The sequence below is a fragment of the Adiantum capillus-veneris genome, chromosome 8 (genome assembly GCF_014529385.1).
Source record: "Adiantum capillus-veneris isolate H3 chromosome 8, ASM1452938v2, whole genome shotgun sequence".
Lineage (NCBI taxonomy): Eukaryota > Viridiplantae > Streptophyta > Polypodiopsida > Polypodiales > Pteridaceae > Adiantum > Adiantum capillus-veneris.
Genome location: NC_140938.1, coordinates 73439539 through 73446807, shown reverse-complemented (window position 1 = coordinate 73446807; position 7269 = coordinate 73439539). Strand labels below are relative to the sequence as shown.

General features: G+C 40.1%; 1 non-coding gene across 1 annotated transcript; it reads right to left on the bottom strand.

Moving 5' to 3' along the window:
• Positions 1-413: 413 nt before the first annotated feature.
• On the bottom strand, positions 414-487 carry TRNAF-GAA (transfer RNA phenylalanine (anticodon GAA)). Its single transcript has one exon. It is a non-coding gene; the product is annotated as a tRNA-Phe (tRNA).
• Positions 488-7269: the final 6782 nt, after the last annotated feature.

Below are 7269 nucleotides of genomic sequence, written 5' to 3'. Positions count from 1 at the left end.
CATTAAAATTAATGATTTAACCATCAGATAATAAATATATAAGGGACAAAATGGTATGAGGATTAAGTATTGTCTTCAGAGGGCGAAACCTAAAAACCTTATTTTTATTCAAAAAGTACAGAGAACAGATTACACTAGCCCCGGAGCAGAGAAGCTAACCAATAATTCAGGAAAGGGCTGTTTCGATAAATAAGGGAACACTAAAATAGTATTATGTACTTTCTCAAATACAAAAGTGCCAAATTCCCTTCTTCCATCATTGTTCTTTTTTACTTCAAGGGGGAAGCAAAGCAATATTGTATCATTTTTAGAGCAGATGTTAATGAAAAACAGATAGTCATTGTGTGTAAAACCATGGTATAAGTTTTGTGTTTTATAGATATGCAGGTTATTCTTTTATTAGTATTCCTAGCTGTTTAGGAGTGGATTTGAACCACTGACCTAAGAATTTTCAGTCCTTCGCTCTAACCAACTGAGCTACCTAAACTAAAAGAAGAATCACTACTAACTATTACCTTTAGTTTTCCTATAGTCATGACCTTACGCTATGTAATAGGACTAGTCTTTGAAGTTCTTAAAGTCGAAAAGAATGTAGCAGGGCATATCTTTTGTTAGCACGATTTGAAAGATTGTCGAATAGTCTATTAAATAGAGCTTATACGAATGAGTTAAGATATTAAGAGAAAACATATATTCTTTTTTAAAAATAATACACTAAAGACGGATTTGATAAAGATTAATGAATAACAGATAGTCTGTCTATGAACAGTAAAATTGAGATTTTTATTAATATCAATGTTTTATATGTATGTGTTTTAGCTTAAAATGCATGGGTAGGCTTAAAATAATTTGTAAAAGTAGTGGAGATCCAAAAATAGAGGTTTTATGAGTCGCGACCTAAAAGTTGCGTTTTTAGCCAAACAGAGATGTTTTTCGCAATTCTGTTCGCGCAGCCTTGTGGAACAGATTTATTCCCGTCGTTTTGAGTACCTGGATCGCTCTGTTCTGAGTTCATTTGTAAAAGTTATGATGAAAACAAACAGAAGGCAGCAGTAGTGTAGAGTACACAGGGACAGACAGACATACAACATCATACAGTTCTCCCTGCTATCAACCAAGAAGTGGATTGTTTCTTCATGGTAGAGTATGGCAATTGAGATTATGAAGGTATATAATTATGTTTTTTTTACTTTGATTATCATGTTGAATTGGTTGCACGAGTATGTTCTTTTGGCTATTTTGTAGACGATGCAGAAATCAATGTGTGAAACAGGATCTGTGCAAAGTGTCATGATAGAAATCTAACCTTTACGGATCGCTTAGCGATCACGTTCTTATATTATTTTCGCAGGTATACTTGATACGAAAATCGTGCAGGCTTTTCGAGGAAAAGAAGGATAAAAGCACGACGGGTGGTGCGTTTGGGGATCATTCACCGATCTCTTCTTCTGCGAGTGCGAGTGCGAGTGCGAGTGAGAGTGAGAGTGAGAGTGAGAGTGCGAGTGCGAGTGTGAGTGAGACGCTGCATGCAAGTGAACTGAAGCTCGGGGGTGGTCGGGAGGTTCGAGCTCCGTACAACGGAGTGCGCCCATATATTTTGCTCCTCTGTTGTATCAAAACTCTACAAAGATTCATCAATACAAAGATCTCTTTCTCTATCTTTTGCTATCGATCTCTATTATTCGGTTCCCGTGACAATTGGTATCAGAGCAAGCGGTTGATTCTGGACATGGAAGGATACGAGAGGAGGATGAAGGAGCAAGAAGACCTGATTCGACGACTATGAGAAGATCTGAAAATTGCAAATCGGGAGCGTGCTGAGGCTCTGCGGGGCAAAGCAGCACGAGAGCTTGATATCTATGTAGACCTTGATGGCCAACATGAAGGTGAAAACCATGCTAATCCACCTGGAAACAATAATCATCATGGCGGCGCTGGGGTACCGCCAAAAGAAACGATGACGATATGGGAGAAGCGACAACCAAATCATTCTTAACGAAGGCTAAGCTTAAAGAGTTTGATGGCATAAGAAAGATATGCGAAGATTTAGAAGCGTGGATTGAAGAACTCAAAGATTTGGATTATACTTTCAATATCGAGAACACGACCACGAGACTTTCGAATGCTCGAGCAAGGTGACCGATAAGACAATACGTACCAAGATGGCTCAATTGGAGACTTTTGGCGATGTGTACGATAAAGATAAGTCATCTACCCCTTCTTTGTGATGTTTTATGTCTTTGATACGTCCTTTGAAAGCTTCTGTGAGATCAAATTTATGCGTAGAAGTTGAGATTAAAATTTGAATTTCTTAATTGATTTGGATAGTATTCATTGCTTCTTATCGTCTAAATTGATTGAGAAATTAAACTTGAAATTAAATCGAGAAGTTAAAAGACTTGTGGACTTAACTAGTGGTAATAATAGTTCCACGAAAGAGTTAGTAGAAAATTTGTTTTTTTTTTCTTTGAAGAGTCGAAATCATAAAGATGATTTCTATAACATGAAAATTGATATGCATGATGTTATCATTGGTATCAATTAGATCATTGAAAATCATGTTTTGATTGATTGATTGCCAATAGGCTTCTATTTCCCTTGAAAGAGTTTGCTTCTTTGTTTGCTTTAATGTAAATTTTATAACTTAGCTAACAACTAAGGGATGCGGCTCCCGCAGCTAGGACCGCTAAAGCAATTGTTTCAACTTCCGGATGCTTGTAAATCCAATGCATCATTTTTTTATTTTCTTCGTTCAATTTGATATTTTATCTAAAGCTTCATAAGACACGATAACCCAATTAAACAGAGCCACATGCAAAGGAATGGATGAAAACAGTTATGACATCACTGTGCTAGCAAGAAACTAAGCTCCTTTCAAAGAATTAAAACGTAACAACCTTAACAAAAAGCCGCCTTGGAGTGTAAGGTATCCAGTCTACCATCTATTTGCATGACTTTGCTAACTTCAATGAACGGGGGCAAACAACGGGGATAGGGATGATTTATTAAAAATGCCCTGCCCTCATAATGGTATGGTAAACATCCAATTCTTGCTTGCTTGCTTGCACCTTGACGCAAACTTATGGTAAACTTAAACTGTGCATGTTAAACCTTTTTTTAATCCTTTTTATGGCCAACCTTGCTTGAAAGCTAGCTTACTTGATGACTTTCGAATTCAAGGAACAAATAGCATAATTAGAATTGAAACAACGGTATACTTGCTAGCACTTTCGTTTCATACACCTATATGATAGTGAAAACTGCTAGAGACAGACGACGACGACGTATAGTTTTCTTTACTTATCACTATACTTTTATAAATAAAGGTAGTGCTTAAGCGTTTAATTATTGTCTCTATTGACAATCTACACCTATCAGTTAACTCTATATGTGATAGGGTCACTAGAATGTAGTAACAAAGACTGCTTTTACTTGCTTGCTTTGGGACTACTAATGCAAACGATACTAGGATAAAGAAAAAAACCAAGTGGCATGGCAAAACAGACTTTAAGCCGATGCTAGAATCAGCATGAACGCGTAGCTATGTCGATCATAAGTAGGGGTGGCGTGGCACGCTATGAACATTCGAGTATTGGCTTTTTTCTTCTATTAGGGTTCAAAGTTTTCCCTGTTAGCATTATATTAGCTAGGTTTGCTTTAAAAGTCAAAGTTGATGATATCGATGGAAAGGAAGCCTGACTACCTTTGCCCTCCAAGTAGAGCATGTAGCTTTGTGCGCTCCTTGCCGCACTGTCGAAGCAAGGGACTTGCCGATACACCGTGTGCGAGCCACAAATGGCTCCAAGCACACAACAAGCCTAAACTAGCAAGCTCAAGAGAGCAAAGGGTGTGTCACTCACCGCTCTACGCTCACCTTCGTGGTGGATTCCTCGCCGCGATGAAGAAGAAGCTGCAGTCGTGTCGTGCTCAACCGCTTTGCCGCCGTCGTGCCTTTGTAATGCTCGATCGCACACACACTCTCCCTCTCTCTCTCTCTCGCTCTCTCTCTCTCTCTCTCACACACATACACACACACACAAGGAGGTGGAGAAGAAGAAGATGGAGATGGAGATGGAGCAAGAGCACTCTTCTATTGCACAAATGAGAGAATGAGTAAAAATTAGGTTTAGTTGGCTTTTATATGAGCTCACCCCATTCACACTTGGGCGCCCATGCTTAGCCAACTAATCCCTTGAATGTCCCAGTTAGAGTGCGCCTCTCATCGGCGATCACTCTTACCCTTTTCCTATTGGTCCGACAAGCCCGGTACCGGACTCTAAATAATACAACGTTTATAGATCATAGGGTGTCCGTGTGCCGTGAGGGTTAACATGCCCCCCTTCCTGATGTAGATTCTGTCCTCGGAAGCTATTGAGTTGAAGCTGGTTCGTCGAGATGGGAGAGCATTTGAGATGAATGTCCTTAGACTTCTTCAGTCACTGCAAAATCAAACAACATTGGCACAGTAATTGCATTCTCTTAAAAAGCATATGCAATTTTAGACAGACAAATTGATTGGTAAAAGAATTTCAAACAATTTGTTAGCAATGAACATTAAATTGCAATGTAATCAAATGCATAAACAGATGTCAAGGTAAAAAATTAAACAAGTCTGGGGTCGCTAATTTGACGGTCGAAAGGCACTAGAGATCGAATATTAATACCATGGGTAAGCTTCTTAATTTTCTGTGGTCAATTAAGTTGTTTAATCGCGAGAGCCAAGTATTCATGTTCGAGGGCTGACTAGAGGCTATATCTAGAAAACCTTGTAGTTAAGCTACCATAAAAGGAATTTCTCATGAAATCATCGCCTGACTGATTACTTTTTCTTTGACCCCCCAAAGTCTTTTCACATTGATTCAATTATGATGTGTGTGCTTATTTTGTATGCCTTGGGTTTTTTTCTTTTCAAGGAAAAGCACCCACACTGGGAACCTCTAGGGCTCTAGTACCATAGGCGATACATGTGAGTGAAGTACCAATTTAAGCAGGGATTTCTCTTCCAGCTTAAAATTTTACATTGTGGCACTTTGATTTTTTGTTTGTTCATTTTCAGCATTTTAATTTTGTAACTTTGGGGGGTCATATAACACTGTTACACTCCCCAGGCTCATCACATTAGTAAACTCCCTTTATAATACTTAAGCTAAAGGTCAATAGGGTTAAGCCCACTAGAAAGCCCTAGTACATTTCATACAATGCTGCCTAAATCGGATTAAGAACCTAAGTAACCATTGCTTATTAGGAAGGCATTCCCCATGGTATTAAGAGAAGATTTCTAATACCTAGCTTGGTCAAACTAGCTTAGTCGGACTGCTTGATTTTTAAACCTAGACAAGTGATTATGACAAAACATTACATTGAATTAAATGTTTAATACTAAGCAAATGCGCTGAATATTATGCTACCAATCACAATCAAAGCAGACAAACATGGATGCAAAAAGATAAGGGCAATGATAATGGACATAAAACACCTGTTTGTGTTGATGGTCGTGCTTGATTTGAAGTGTGAACGAGAGAAAGGTTCCATGAAGGTCCAAATCCTGACCACAGCAACACGTTCCTGTACACACTAGGAAACAAAAGGAATACCTCCAAGAGGCACATTAGTGGGAAAAGAGAACTTCGCTAATCTCTCAACTCTAAAACAGAAACACTCCTACCGTACTAATCTTACCTACCCTCCATCACTCAAGTGATGAGGATCAAAGGTGTTTTATGGCATAGGTTTCTGTTTCACTGTACCAGATGTGACATGTGTAGGTCTGAGTCAATGTTTTGACTTTTATTGTGCATACTCGTTTGCTAATTGCTCTTGCTCTTTATTTTTTGTTTTTGTGAGTATAAAGCTTTATATGTACATTCCCTAAGATTGGTGATTAAGAGGTCAGGGAGAAAGGTTGAGAGGGAAGCAAGTGAATAATGGATGTCCACAAACACTCCCCCCTTCCTTGGGTAGATCATACCGTTTGAAATGAGCTTGTCACCCTTTGAAACCAATTGTTCCAGTTGGTAATAGGTGAGGATTTTTGCCAGTAGTTTTCTATTACCGTAGGTGCCTCGTCAAGTTGCAAGGGTGGTAAGGTACTCTCCTAGGATCGAACTTGAAGTGGTTTATCAGGTGATTCTTGAACACTGGGAGGTGTGGATTCTTTTGTAGCTTCATGGAGGTCCACTACTATAGATGGAGGCTGTGTAGAAGCTTTTATCTCTATGGATGTATTACATGAGGAACTAGAAGCTTCATGGGACTCCCCCCTTCCTGAGCTAGGTGGAACAAATCGTTCTTTCTTTGGTACCCAAACTAGCTCGCGAGCGGGTGTGTAGCATTTTGTGATTTTTTTCTTTCCACGATCATTGATTCGTTTTGGAGCTACGGGATTGGGCTCACTTGGGTCAGGTGATAGGTAAGAGCACAATCTACATTTTGGCACCCAGATTTGATCATTTCCTTGATAGTAGCCTTGGGCTTCCAATAGTCGTTTAGGGATCCATCGCAACATTTTCTTACTTTTCTTGGAGCGAGTGGTACGTTTCTTACAAGGCTTCTGTTTTTTAGCACTAGCTATGGTCACTAAAGAAGCTTTAGGGACCCACTTGTATGTTTTCTTCGTTACATTAGGATGAGTCTTGTCGGAAGCGATATGCACTGCTTGTAGCATATTTAAGGGTATAGGCATTTCATCCCCCTCAGGTGTTACCCAGGTCGTCCCCCTATTTCCCCAAGTGTCTATGGTTGCTGCTAGGTGAACCCAATCCACATTGTCCGACTCAGTCATCCCAGGTAGGATATCCATATGGACACTCTTTGGGGGTGTGGGGTCCACGTGCGATGTGAAAGGAGAGTCCATTTCCCCACCCCCTTCGTGTGCTTCATTTGCATCAGGTTCCGAGCGAGTAGCTCTACCTAATGATTCCATGAAACGGCTAAACATACTAGTACTAGGCTGTGGAGCTTCGGGAGGTGCATGGCCTTCTCTCTCAGTGTTTTGGGTAGGGTATGCTTCCATGATTTCTGAGTCGGAGGAGGAATCACTAGCGGCTATTTTAGGGTCTTGGGTGGTGCTACCTTGTGTCCCCGCTGAGGGTCTAGAGCCTATCGTGGATGGGTAATGGGTGTCCGTATGAACAGAGGCACTACCAATGTGATCGTGCTCTAACACTCGTCAAGAGCGTAGGTTCATATGACTTGATCCCCTAGAAGTGTCAGTGAGTGCCCGTGAAGGCTGGTCACCTAGTATTTTTGGGTGTTTTGCAACCCAAGTCT